This window comes from Nerophis ophidion, linkage group LG06 (assembly GCF_033978795.1).
Source record: "Nerophis ophidion isolate RoL-2023_Sa linkage group LG06, RoL_Noph_v1.0, whole genome shotgun sequence".
NCBI classification, from domain to species: domain Eukaryota; kingdom Metazoa; phylum Chordata; class Actinopteri; order Syngnathiformes; family Syngnathidae; genus Nerophis; species Nerophis ophidion.
The window spans coordinates 53,341,119-53,356,705 of record NC_084616.1 but is presented as its reverse complement, the minus strand read 5'-3'; the positions used below and the strand labels follow the sequence as shown (position 1 = coordinate 53,356,705).

The 15,587-nt window shown below is 40.1% G+C and overlaps 1 protein-coding gene across 13 annotated transcripts in view; it reads right to left on the bottom strand.

The window, feature by feature from the left end:
- LOC133554928 (membrane-associated guanylate kinase, WW and PDZ domain-containing protein 1-like) overlaps positions 1–15,587 on the bottom strand; it is a 219,752-nt gene that overhangs the window by 134,569 nt on the left and 69,596 nt on the right. The gene's annotated exons all lie outside the window — the stretch shown is intronic.

Below are 15,587 nucleotides of genomic sequence, written 5' to 3'. Positions count from 1 at the left end.
TTTGGCATGTAGAACATGTGCTTGATAAGAAAAAGTTTGTTTTCATTGAGTGCATTAAAATGTAAATGTGGTCAAATTAGGAATGAAACCACTCATCTCTCACACAGTCCATGTAAACACACAGTCAGCACCTGCCACTACATGTCATCCCCGTGTAAAAACGTATTTTTCTCCGCTTCCTCAGGAGATCTGAAACCACTGTTTTGCATCCCTATTTGTGAATCCCATACTTTGGTACGATGAGGAAAATATGACGCGTGCATGTGTAAAAACCAAGCAACCGAAGCTGAGGCCCACTCATCCGTTACAAGAATGAATGGCCATCATTAGCATGAGGCTCCCCGGCAGCACACTGCAATGCAGCGACACACACAATGGCGAGTCCCACGTTTCCCTCTGCCGTTCCCCCAGAGAAGCCCCTTTTGTTTGGGCAGCATCTGGACCTGACCTCCATGCATTTGAATCGGATGACCCCCTTTTACACTCTATACCCCTCAGCTAGCTCCTCGTCTCCCCTCATATCACGGACCTCTCAAAAACATGCCTCGATGGCAAAGCCCCCCATCTTCTCCTGCCTCCCCTATCCTACACCATGTCCGTTTTTGCACACACAAATACCCCCCTCCTCTTTGAGGTAAGGAGGGCAGCCATCTCTCGCTTCCTGAAAGGAAGCTCTGTATACTCGCGGGCCTCGCACAAAGCCTGCAGGGTGAATTTGAAAACCAAAGAGAAAAAAGCACCAGGGCTAGTGGCCATCTGTCCCCCTGGGTTGAACGTGCCTGCTGCGAGGGGTGCCTGGCCCCCTCTTTTCCTCACATGATTCCCACCCCTACCCCCACTGACTCTGGTTCCCTTAGCCTATATACACAGCATCCACCACAAACACAAACACTCTGCCATGCATACATCGCAGTCTTCAGCATACAGATGGCGGACGGTGAGCGTAAAGGAGAAAACGAGTGGCTGCCACTTGCCTGTGTACACAGAAGATGCGAATCAAGATGTAATCCGTTTCTTTGTGCTGGCAGCACATGGAAAAAAATTGGCTCCAGCAATCATTTCCCCAAGATCGACGAAAACAAGGAAGCGAAAGATTGAAGGACAGCAAGAACGGGGAAAAGATGAAGAGAGCGAGAGAGGAGGAAAGCGAGAGAGAGAGAAAGAGAGAGGATGGAGGGAGGCAGAGGTAGCAGCTAGAGTGTGACAGAGGAAGGCAGCAGCCACCGCCAAGCCACAGGGACGCTGCCACTCAGAAGGAGGACTTGAAGTCGAACAGGACTGACAGAGAATGAGAGAGAGAGAGATAGAGAGGGAGAGAGAGAGAGAGAGAGAGAGAGAGAGAGAGAGAGAGAGAGAGAGAGAGAGAGAGAGACCCAAGCACAGGGAGGGAGAGAAGAAAACATCAGATGGGGGAGGGAGGATTGGTTGATTCCGTGGGCTCAAACGGCGGGATAACGCAGAGATAACCCTCATCCCTGAGCAGCAGCTGTAGACGCGAGCGGGTATTGAATCCCACAGGAGAACAACTTCTCCGTCAATTGGTGACATTTGCTGCACGTAATGACAATGCCCATATGTGGCAGCCAGGACGGGTGAGGAAGTCAGGGAATAAAAGGGTATATGGCTGAGTAGCGCATGCCGTAATATCCATACATATTCACACACACGCCAGAAATGGAAAAAAAAATGGCCCCACCTCGGCCAAGTGGTTGGGGGGGGGGCACCTGTTCGAGTCAAGCAAGGGGAAGGCAGGCGAGAGGGGGAGAAGGAGAAGGACATGTGCTCATGAGAGGGGGAGGAGACGAGAAGCGTGGCCTTTATTTGACTGCCTTTGTCATTCCGCCTTGTCATGCCCTAAGAAATATTTGCATTTGGGATAAAGTCAGGGGGACAATAAACAGGAGATAGTAGGTCATCAAGAGAGCAGGAGAGGGAGGGGCAGGAAAACAGAATGGGAAACATTCTAAACACTCGAAACACAACAATGTAGCCTCCAAATTCGAACACCCCTAACTAAATGTGGGAAACAACCAAAAGTCACTAAAGTCACCCAAACATGGGTGTTGTTTGAATATCTTGCAAGACTTCAATGTCCCACACTGATTTCAGATCACTTACGGCATTCACACTTGTAGCACAGCAAATTGATAAGACCAAAAATGTAAAAACACAAATAGTGTGCACTTGAGTGCAATTCGGTTGGTGGTCACACTTGTATTGTTGTCAGCACACCAAATTATTAACAGTTAAGCATACTGTTTGCATAAAGTTGTGCCTTGATGAAATGGTAAATGGTAAATGGGTTATACTTAGGGAGGATGTTCGTTAAGAAATTATCGAGTTCGAGCCCATTATCGAATCCTCTTATCGAACCGATTCCTTATCCAATCTCTTATCGAATCTAGACAGGTTGTTGTGTGGCACCTTGTGTGTACACTGAGTTCCAAAAGCCATAGATGTTATGTGACTGGGCCGGCACGCTGTTTATATGAAGGAAAAGCAAACGTGACTGAGGACAGCATGAAGAGGTTATAGGGTAATGGTTTCAGGTGCTATCTGTTTTGTAAATAATAAAATTGCAGACAAACACATCACCAACATGGGCGAGGTGCCGCTCACTTTCAAGAAGAAGGGGACCAGCACGGTAGAAAATCCATACACACAACGGGGGAAGAGAAGTTGGCTTTTACTGTTGTGCTAGCTTGCTATGCTAATGGACAACGAGACTGACTTTGAAAATGAGGAGAGGGAATCTGGTGTGTTTGATTTAGAACTAGCCAAGCTGTTCATTTCGGACACAGAAGATGAGGACTTTGATGGATTTGTGGATGAGGATTGAACAAAAAATAATGTGAGTACATTGATAAATACTTTAATAAAGTACAACCGAACTCAGCTGCTGCCTTTTTAAAACATCGTCCATGCATGCTAGCATATGTTTTAAGCTTGTGTATGCTTTAGGCTAGCCTATGTTTAACCATGCATGCGCCCAAAAATATGCCGTGCCTTACTTATGCGTTTAATACAGAAATAGCACCCGTAACTGACACAGTGTTTTTTAATACTCAGCTCCCTATGGTCGCTAATATACGTTATAGTGGCTTCGATAACGGGAACTGGTTCTCAAAAAGGAATTTGAATCCATGGAATCAGTTCTTTTCTTATTGAACAATCGGGAGAACCGGTTTCGAACATCATCCCTAGTTATATTTGTATAGCACTTTTCTACCTTCAAGGTACTCAAAGCCATTCACAGACACATTCACACACTGATGGCGGGAGCTGCCATGCAAGGCACTAACCACGACCCATCAGGAGCAAAGGATGAAGTGTCTCGCTCAAGGACACAACAGACGTGACTAGGGTGGTAGAAGCTGGGGATCGCACCAGGAAACCCTCAGGTTGCTGGCGCTGGGACGGCCACGCCCTCTACCGCGTCACGCCGTCGTTTTGGAGGACCGCATATTGTCCACCAAAACCCAGGTAGTCGTAGTACTTTTTGTAATGGTAAAATTGTTGTACAAGCTAACATTTCAACAAATTACACGTAAAGAAGAGGATATGCATGAAATAAAAACGTCACAATTGTTTTGAGGATGTGCTGTGAGGAGACAGCATTTCTGGCGACGTCATTGCTAAATGTAACCCCCAATGCGGAACGGCTGCCAATCAAAATTGTAAAAAAAATTGTTAATCTAAGACCTCAACCGACTGTCACGGAATAGATATGGTAACGGTAAAAAAGGTTATAGAAGACATTTCAGAACCTCTTACATCAGTAACGTATCATTTCTAACCGGCAAATTCCCTGACAAAATGAAAATTGCAAAAGTTGTACCAATTCATAAGAATGGAAACATACACCAGTTCTCTAGCTACAGACCAGTTTCATTACTTCCACAATTCTCCAAAATCATGGAAAAACTATTCAATAGCCGACTAGATAGATTTATCAACAAAAGTGGGACGCTCGTAGAGAACCAATTTAGATTTAGAGCAAATATCTCAACATCAATAGCATTAATCAAAATAACAGAGGAAATTACCAATGCAATAGACGGTAAAGAATGTACAGCCGCAGTATTCATGGATTTAACAAAAGCATTTGACACAATTAATCATGATATTTTAATACAAAAACTACAACGATATACCATCAGAGGTTTGGTATTGGACTGGGTAAGAAGCTATTTAACCAACAGGAAGCAATATGTAAAGATGGGTGAAAATATGTCAACACAGTTGGATATATCTTGTGGTGTACCCCAGGGATCAATACTGGGACCAAGATTGTTTAATCTTTATATAAACGACATTTGTAAAGTTACAAAGGACTTGAAAGTAGTTTTATTTGCAGACGACACAACTGCTTTCTGTTCAGGAGAGAACACACAGAAGATAATACAAATAATAACGGAAGAAATGAAAAAAAAAAAATGGTTTGATAAAAACAGACTATCTTTGAATCTCAGTAAAACTAAATTAATGCTATTTGGTAACAGTAGAAACGAGCATCATACACGAATACAAATAGACGGAGTAGATATTGAAAGGGTAAGAGAAACCAGATTTTTGGGAGTATTAATAAATGATAAAATTAACTGGAAATCTCATATACAAAACATCCAACATAAGGTGGCAAGAAACATTTCAATAATGAATAAAGCAAAATACGTCCTGGGCCAAAAATCACTTTATATTCTCTACTGTTCGCTAGTGTTACCATATCTGAGTTATTTTGCAGAAATATGGGGAAATAACTACAAATTTGCGCAAAATTCATTAACTGTGGTACAAAAAAGATCCATTAGAATAATACATAAGGTTGGATATAGAGAACATACAAAACCGTTATTTATTGAGTTAAATATTAAAGCTCGTTGATTTGTTAAAATTGCAAACAGCTAAAATGATGTACAAAGCAAATTATAACCTGCTACCAAAAAATGTACAACAATTCTTCTCAACTAAAGAGGAGAAATATAATCTTAGAGGAAAATCTAATTTTAAACATTTGTATGCACGTACAACACTTAAAACCTTTAGCATATCAGTTTGTGGAATTAAATTATGGAATGGATTAAGTAAAGAAGTTAAATATTACACTGATATGATCCAGTTTAAGAGACTGTTCAAATTAATAGTGCTTACAAAGTACAAAGAAGAAGAATTATGAGAAACAATTTCAACCTTACTGAAAAAAAGATATTTTTCATCTCAGTATGTTGGTAATGACTGAATTAATTTATTACATGTTACAGAACTGTTCTATTACTCATTCACGGATGTCATTTTGCTATTTTGCTGTAAGGAAAGTCAGTAGATGAATGTATGTATTTGTGTGCGCTCTGACGTGGGAAAGGGGTAGGATTAAATAAGCTTTGCTTCTTCATCCTACTTTTCAGACATGATGTGATGTAATATGAAATTGTGTGATGTATTGTGTTGTAAATGTTTTCATGTTCGAACAAAGAAAGAAAGAAAGAAAGAAACAAACAAACAAAACCACCTCAGAACAGCACCGCCATTCACAGTCCAGGAATCCCTGATGCCGTTCTGCTGTGGCTCCTTCCTACAGTGAAATAGCGCAGACTTTCACGAGATTTCGCAAATCCCCGCGTAATCATGTGGTAAGACAAGTTGTACAAAAGCGAACCAAAAACAGTTTATTCTGTACTTCCAGAGGAGCGGAAGCAAATAAACTCCTTCTTGCCATCAATAAGAGGTGTTAAATGGCAACACCGATGAAAGTTTTGCCTTGATAAACAACTTCCTTTTTTGTAACAAGCAACAATACAACAGTAACATCATCCCTGGCGAGCGTGTCACAGCAGCCACACCCCTGCTTTCCCGGTCTCCATATCACAGGCCCCCACATCCCCTATACCTGCCCAGGATATTCCTGTATATATATTATTCTTTAATTTTGGACCTACAGAATCAACATGTCATCAACCGTTTGTGCCAATGAGATGAAACTACATCTGAAAACCTTGAACCAGTTGACTTCATGTCTATCGCCGCCATTAGGACGTTTCAAAGTGTAAAACGCGATCAGCCTTTGAAATGGAGTATTTTATTTTGAAAGTAAGCCGGATTATTTATTTGGTGTTTGTACATGACTTCCTGTCTAACACAAACCGTTTTGAGCTAATCTAAACGGATTTGTTGTGGGGTCCGGCAAATATACGTAGAAGCTCCGCGTATATTTAGAACTTGAATGTGGAACTTCAACTGCATGTCGGTGATGTTACAGGCAGTTGAAACATATGTCTTGAATAAAAACGGAAAGGGGCCACTGCTGTGCAAATGCTGTTGTGCGGTCGTTTCCAATCCAGTGGAAATCTGGGGTAATGACTTGACCCAAAGATCCTTATACTAGCAGAGACAACGGACTAAAGTCTGTTTAAAATGGTCCAAAAATGACAAATAAGAAGGAAACCTTTAATTAAAGAGACCCAGGAGCTACTCTGATTGTGTGTTTTACTTCTGCGTAGCTTTTAGTGGTGTGCTGGAATCTGTTCATTGTACGATGGCGGGAGTCAACTTAGTTGTTTTGACTTCAAATGAGTTGCATGTATTTTTCTTTAAAGAGGCCAAGGCTGTTTCGCAGCACTGAGCAGACGTCTCATGCTGCACATCATCAAGTTCCTTCTCATAGTTGGTGGCAGACAGAGTCACAGGTTCTGCATGGTTAGCACTCTCGCTCTGAGCCCTTCATCACCAGTGAATGGCCTGTGTCCCAGTCTGCACCCTTATAGTAACAGGTCAGTAACACAGTCGTAGGGGCGGTACACTTTGTCAGAACCAGATCCAGTCATTCTTTCTATACCAATCTAGCATCAACTCTGCAATTGAAGGCCCCCATTAAAACTAACTAAAGTTCTCGTAGTAGTCATTCATTCCTTGCTGCTGGTGTGGCGGCCAACACTGCATATACACTGACGAAGGTGAGTGGTGTTAAGGCAGAAAGTCAGGAATTGTGTAGAGCCGTTGTTGCTTGTTTCAACCACCTTCAGATTGTAAATGGCTTTTCCCTGCCAATTGGGATGGGAATCGAAAACCGGTTCTTGTTCACAACCTGTTCCAAATGTACAAACCCCGTTTCCATATGAGTTAGGAAATTGTGTTAGATGTAAATATAAACGGAATACAATGATTTGCAGATCATTTTCAACCAATATTCAGTTGAATATGCTACAAGGACAGCATATTTAAAGTTCAAACTTATAAACATTTTTTTTGCAAATAATCATTAACTATAGAATTTTATGCGAGCAACACGTGACAAAGAAGATTGGAAAGGTTGCAATACATACTGATAGAGTTGAGGGATGCTCATCAAACACTTATTTGGAACATCCCACAGGTGTGCAGGCTAATTGGGAACAGGTGGGTGCCATGGTTGGGTATTAAAACAAATTCCCAAAAAATGCTCAGTCCTTCACAAGAAAGGATGGGGCGAGGTACACCACTCTGTCCACAACTGCGTGAGCAAATAGTCAAACAGTTTAAGAACAACGTTTCTCAAAGTGCAATTGCAAGAAATTTAGGGATTTCAACATCTACGGTCCATAATATCATCAAAAGGTTCACAGAATCTGGAAAATCACTCCACGTAAGCGGCATGGCTGGAAACCAACATTGAATGACCGTGACCTTCGATTCCTCAGACGGCACTGTACCAAAAACCGATATCAATCTCTAAAGGATATCACCAAATGGGCTCAGGAACACTTCAGAAAACCACTGTCACTAAATTCAGTTCGTCGCTACATCTGTAAGTGCAAGTTAAAGCTCTAATATGCAAAGCGAAAGCCATTTATCAACAACATCCAGAAACGCCGCCGGCTTCTCTGGGCCCAAGATCATCTAAGAATGACTGATGCAAAGTGGAAAAGTATTCTGTGGTCTGACGAGTCCACATTTCAAATTGTTTTTGGAAATATTCGACATCGTGTCATCCGGACCAAAGGGGAAGTGAACCATCCAGACTGTTATCGACGCAAAGTTCAAAAACCAGCATCTGTGATGGTATGGGGGTGCATTAGTGCCCAAGGCATGGGTAACTTACACATCTGTGAAGACACCATTAATGCTGAAAGGTACATACAGGTTTTGGAACAACATATGCTTCCATCTAAGCGCCGTCTTTTTCACCATGCTTATTTCAGCAAGACAATGCAAAGCCACATTCAGCACGTGTTACAACAGCGTGGCTTTGTAAAAAAAATGGTGCGGGTACTTTCCTGGCCCGCCTGCAGTCCAGACCTGTCTCCCATCGAAAATGTGTGGCGCATTATGAAGCGTAAAATACGTCAGCCGAGACCCCGGACTGTTAAATGACTGAAGCTCTACATAAAACAAGAATGGGAAATAATTCCACTTTCAAAGCTTCAACAATTAGTTTCCTCAGTTCCCAAACGTTTATTGAGTGTTGTTGAAAGAATAGGTGATATAACACAGTGGTGAACATGTCCTTTCCCAACTACTACTTTGGCACGTGTTGCAACCATGAAATTCTAAGATAATTATTATTGGCAAAAAAAAAAATTAAGTTTATGAGTTTGAACATCAAATATCTTGTATTTGTAGTGCATTTATTTGAACATGGTTTGAAAAGGATTTGCAAGTCATTGTATTCCGTTTATACTTACATCCAACACAGTTTCCCAACTCACATGGATACGGGGTTTGTATCAATTGTTTAGAATTGCTTGCGTTTTTCAGAAACGATTCCCTTTAAAATGCCAGTGGATGGAAATTATGTTATTCTGCAATATGTATAGTGATGTCAGACAGCAAAATGGCGGCCAGGCAGAAAATTTTTTCAAAATTAGGCTACATTTTAAAAGAAAAGAGTACTACAGCACTACTTTTTGATATTGCAAGGATGCTATTTCATCAAAAGGAGTACATTCGAAACATTTAAACACACAGCATGCAAAAACTATAAATAAATGTTGCATTAAAAAACACGACAATCTCATCCTAGCAGCAATAACACAAGCACGTCATCTGCTGTAAATAGAACAGGTACTAACTCACCTGTAGGACTGGGCCGATATTCCATAAGTCAATTAACCAATGATAAATGAAAATTACGTCAGTAAGTTTTCCAGCATCAATAAATTGCCATGTGGATGCTTCAAGAGCATTCACACTTATAGTCGCACTCAGCAGGTACGCGCGTTTGTACCATAGCGGAATGAAAAGAAGGGGGTCAATTCTCTTGTCCTCATTACGTGTCTTTGACTCTTTGTGCAGCGAGGCAGGGCTGCTGGTCTGCTAGCAGCACACAGTGCAACTAGTTAGCATGTAGCAACTAACATGGACAAAATGATCGCAAAACCAAATACCATCACACCAGTGTCGGAATATTTCAGTTTAGACCTTTGGAACAAAGTGAACCTATCAACACCAAGGAGCCAGTCTGCTGAATGTGCTTGAATACAACAAACCTGCACGCCCACTTGAAACACAACCACTTCATTGTGCACACTCACTTTGCGTTTGGTGAACAAGCCAGGTCAGTGAAAAAAAACCCTGCAAAATAGTGTGCGCTCAGAAAAAGTGTGGTTAAATACATTGCCAAAGACATGCTGCCATTTAATACTGTTACAAAACTAACATTTCTAAAAGTGCTGCAAATGTTTGACGGACAAATGTCATGTCGAAACTTGCCAGACTTAAGTTTTTTTGGATCCGTTTGTACAGTAGTACTGCGATGAGATGGCGACTTGTCCAGGGTGTACACCGCCTTCCGCCCGAATGCAGCTGAGATAGGCTCCAGCGACCCCCCGTGATCCCAAAAGGGACAAGCGGTAGAAAATGGATGGATGGATATACTGTAGTATTTATATGGTTACCCTGCACTTTTGTTTAAAAAGGTCCTAACTTGATTGTCAGTTAATACAATGTACAACTCTTCCTCTGCCTACATGTTCAGTGTTGAAGCCCAACTTTGTTGGTCAATGGTTTGTTTATCCATATTCTTTATTGTTTTAGTTGTGTATATTTGACCTACCTACCGCACTCCCTCCTTAACCTATCTTATTGCTTTTGGTATTGTATATTTGAGGGCCCCCTCCTTAACACTGTGGTTCTCAAATGTGGGTACGCGCACCCCTGGGGGTACTTGAAGGTATGCCAAGGGGTACGTGAGATTTTTTTAAAATATTCTAAAAATAGCAACAATTCAAAAATCCTTTATAAATATATTTATTGAATATTACTTCAACAAAATATAAATGTAAGTTCATAAACTGTGAAAAGAAATGCAACAATGCAATATTCAGTGTTGACAGCTAGATTTGTTGTGGACATGTTCCATAAATATTGATGTTAAAGATTTCTTTTTCTGTGAAGAAATGTTTAGAATGAAGTTGATGAATCCAGATGGATCACTATTGCAATCCAAAAAGAGGGCACTTTAAGTTGAGGATTACTTCTATGTGTAGAAATCTGCATTTAGAATTGAATCACTTGTTTAGTTTTCAACAAGTTTTTAGTTTTTTGTTTATATATTTTTTTCCAAATAGTTCAAGAAAGACCACTACAAATGAGCAATATTTTGCACTGTTATACAATTTAATAAATCAGAGACTGATGACATAGTGCTGTATTTTACTTCTTTATCTGTTTTTTTCAACCAAAAATGCGTTGCTCTGATTAGGGGGTACTCGATCTGAAAACATGTTCACAGGGGGTACATCACTGAAAAAATGTTGACAACCACTGCCTTAACATATTTTACTGATGTTGGTTGTGATCTTTATTCAAGTGCAACATTTCGCTAACAGACAACGTATATCTTATTATTATTTTTGATTTACTATTTAACTAGGAGGGCTTCACGGTGGAAGAGGGGTTTGTGCGTCTGCCTCACAATACGAAGTTCCTGCAGTTCTGGGTTCAAATCCAGGCTCGGGAACTTTCTGTGTGGAGTTTGCATGTTCTCCCCGTGAATGCGTGGGTTCCCTCCAGGTAGTCCGGCTTCCTCCCACTTCCAAAGACATGCACCTGCGGATAGGTTGATTGGCAACACTAAATTTGGCCCTAGTGTTTGAATGTGAGTGTGAATGTTGTCTGTCTATCTGTGTTGGCCCTGTGATGAGGTGGCGACTTGTCCAGGGTGTACACCGCCTTCACCCCGATTGTAGCTGAGATAGGCGCCAGCACCCCCCGCGGCCCCAAAAGGGAATAAGCGGTAGGAAATGGATGGATGGATGGATATTTAACTAGGAGATTTATAAGTTTACAATACATTTACAATGTTGAACGAAAGCAGAAATTTGCGTTTATTGCATTTGAAAGGATTGCATGCATTATCATAATGTTTTATCAATCGATCAGTAGTTAATTTGGTCCCATTAAAATAATGGCAATATTATTGTTCATCGGCAGTAATACGTAGGTCAATATACTGTCAGGCAAAATTTGTTATTGGCCCAGGCCTACTTACCGCCCGTCATGTTAGCAAGGCTATTTATTAAATTGAAGTCATTTTCTTCTCATTTAGGAGCAAGACGACAGACGGAGTGTGACTGGCTCCAAGGCGGGCAGTAAGTACGAGGGTGCACGCCGGACAGGCAAGCAGTGACTAAGTTTGTGGTCACAGTACTCCTAATCTTCAAGAGGTGTTCAGAGAAAAGTTGTATGTATTCCTGCAACCACGTTTTTATTCAGTCATTTCCATTATACAGATGAAACTCATAACATTTGAATACCATGTGAAAGTCGGTTCACGTCAGCAATTCAACTTCAAATGTGAAACGAATAATATGTGATTAACTAATTACATGCAAAGTGAGACATGACAAGCTTTTATTACCTATTTGTGTGATCATCATATCTTACAGTTTTGAAAACACCCCATTTTCTGAGATTTTTCATTTCAAGGATTTCATAAAATGTAAGCCATAATCATCACAATTATATCAAAGATGACTTGACATCTTAAATTGCATGTTATGAGCCTCTCATATAATAGTTTCACCTTGTAAATCTCAACACATTATTCAAATATTTTTGAGTTTCACCAGTATATTTTAAAGCGAGATGACAAAGGTTCTTAAAAGTTTTGAAAATGTTAATTTCTTCCGTGATTTCCACATGTTTTATTTTGTCTAATTCTACGGAATACAATGTATTTTTTTATTTATTTTGAAAAGTTATTTTTATATGCTACCTATGTGCTTGTTAATATATATAAATATGGGAAGGACACGCTAACAGCCAATCACGTTACAGTATTAACTACCATGTCTGGTTGCGCCATCTTGTTGTCTCATGGTTGATTCTCTGCATGGAGTGTAAAGAGAAAGTAAAAGTGAGTGCTGCAGAAAGAAAAAAATTGTCCATAAAACAGCAAAAGTCACCTCAACAGTATAATTGTTCTTTGTTTTTTAAAGGACCATAATCCTTAGCCACGCACCCCTCATCTCTTTTCAACCCTTCTCCGTTCCATATCCATGTATACAAACACAACAGGAAGGAACTAAAGTACAGGGCTGTATGATTAAAAACAGTTCAAAATATATAACAAATGGGTTGCTTTAAAATGTTATTAATTTGGTACAATAATAACTATTGCAGGCATTACATAAATTAATTTCCATAACTTACATTAGAAAAACAGACCAATGAAATGTTACACAGCTGTAACTTCCTGGCACTAAACCTGCAAAAAATAGTTATTCTCAGGTTTCTCTATGTTTACATTTCCACAAGTTGAGGACCACTGCGGTAGTCCATCTGTACACTGCATTCCTTGTGATTTGATCATTTCATAACATAAACAAATCTGCCAGTGAATAATTGTAATGATATGTTATGACAATAAAGCCTGATGAGGAAAGCTCTCTTGCAAAGTGTTATTGGTTGTAAACTAATATGACTGGAAACGCATGTTCTGCTTTGAGAAAGCCAGGCTATAAGACATATATAATTTAGGAGAAAAAAATCATTGTTTGAGGACTGCTTTTCATAAATAAAACAAGTGTTCAGAGTCACGTGAGTTAGTTGAGTTTGAATTTATTTTGAACATGCATGCATACAACATGATACACTACAATTTCCAGTTTCTCTTTTCAACATGTTCGAAAAGGAGTAGGAAGAAGCAGAGCTTTTTTAATCCTACCCCTTTTCCTTTACATAGCAGCTGCTAACACTTTTGTTCACTTCCTGTTCTCAATTTATTCACAATTTACTCCATAAGTAACAACATTGAAAAATAAATAATTAGTGAAAGAGGTTGTATTTTATTTGGTGAAATAAATCAGATTATCAATAAATTCTATATGTTTATCTTTGATCCTTGTAAACACTAAGTTTGAAGAGTTTCTTGAAGCTGTTTCTTGATCATGTTAGTACATTGTTTGATTTATTTGATTAATCCATTCCATAATTGCATTCCATGTACTGATATACAAACCTCGTTTCCATATGAGTTGGGAAATTGTGTTAGATGTAAATATAAACAGAATACAAAGATTTGCAAATCATTTTCAACCCATATTCAATTGAATGTACTACAAAGACAATATATTTAATGTTCAAACTCATAAACTTTTTTTTTTTTTTGCAAATATTAATTAACTTAGAATTTCATGGCTGCAAGAAGTGTCGAAGTAGTTGGGAAAGGACATGTTCACCACTGTGTGACATTACGTTTTTTTTTAACAACACTCAATAAACGTTTGGGAACTGAGGAAACTAATTGTTGAAGCTTTGAAAGTGGAATTCTTTCCCATTCTTGTTTTATGTAGAACTACAGTCGTTCAACAGTCCGGGGTCTCTGCTGTCGTATTTTAAGCTTCATGATGTGCCACACATTTTCGATTAGAGACAGGTCTGAACTGCAGGCGGGCCAGGAAAGTACCCGCACCCTTTTTTTTACGAAGCCACACTATTGTAACACTTGTCTTGCTGAAATAAGCAGTGGCGTCCATGATAACGTTGCTTCGATGTCAACATACAGTATGTTGCTCTAAACCTGTATGGACCTTTCAGCATTAATGGTGCCTTCACAGATGTGTACCGTATTTTTCGGACTATAAGTCGCAGTCTTTTTTTTTTTTTTTTTTATAGTTTGGCCAAGTCTCACCCCCGGCCAAACTACAGAAAAAAACGCGACTTATAGTCCGAAAAATACGGTAAGTTACCCATGCCTTGGGCACTGATACACCCCCATCCCATCACAGATGCTGGGTTTTGAACTTTGCGCCTATAACAATCCGAATGGTTATTTTCCTCTTTGTTCTGGAGGACACCACATCCTCTGTTTCCAAATATAATTTGAAATGTGGACTCGTCAGACCACAGAACACCTTTCCACTTTGCATCAGTCCATCTTAGGTGAGCTCGGGCCCAGCCAAGCCGGCGGCGTTTCAGGATATTGTTGATAAATGGGTTTGGCTTTGCATAGTAGAGTTTTAACTTGCACTTACGGATTTAGCGACCAACTGTAGTTACTGAAAGTGGTTTTCTGAAGTGTTCCTGAGCCCATGTGGTGATATTCTTTACACACTGATGTCTTTTTTTTGATGAGGTACCGCCTGAGGAATCAAAAGTCAATAATATCATCGCTTACGTGCAGTGATTTCTTCAGATTCTCTGAACTGTTTGATGATTTTACGGACCGTAGATGGTAAAATCCCTAAATTCCTTGCAATAGCTAGTTGAGAAATGTTCTAAAACTGTTCGACAATTTGCTGACAAAGTGGTGACCCTCACCCCATCCTTGTTTGTGAATTACTTAGCATTTCATGGAAGCTGCTTTTATACCCAATCATGGCACCCAACTGTTCCCAATTAGCCTGCACACCTGTGGGATGTTCCATATAAGTGTTTGATGAGCATTCCTCAACTTTATCATTATTTATTGCCACCTTTCCCAACTTCTTTGTCACATGTTGCTGGCATCAGATTCGAAAGTTAATGATTATTTGCACAAAAAAAAATGTTTATCACTTTGAACATCAAATATGTTGTCTTTGTAGCATATTCAACTGAAAATGGGTTGAAAATGATTTGCAAATCTTTGTATTCCGTTTATATTAACATCTAACACAATTTCCCAACTCATATGGAAACGGGGTTTGTACTAAAAACTATAATGTTTTCAACAAAATGTGTGATTGCTGTTTGCTTCTCGTGTTCGTCTCTTCCATGATATACCCCCAGCCATTTCTGTGAGCGCTGATACTAAAAATGAATCCAGTTATTAATGATCCATCCTTTTCCTACAGCTTGTCCCTTTTTGGGGTCGCGGGGGTGCAGGAGCATATCTCCGCTTCATTCGGGCAGAAGGCGGGGTACTCCCTGGACAAGTCGCCACCTTATCACAGGGCCAACACAGATAGACAGACAACATTCACACTCACATTCAAATACTAGGGCCAATTTAGCTTTGCCAATTAACCTATCCCCAGGTGCATGTCTTTGGAGACGGGAGGAACGGAGTACCCAGAGAGAACCCACACAGTCACAAGGAGAACATGTAAACTCCACACAGAAAAATCCAGAGCCCGGGATTGAACTCAAGACTACTCAGGACCTTAGTATTGTGAGGCACATGCACAAAC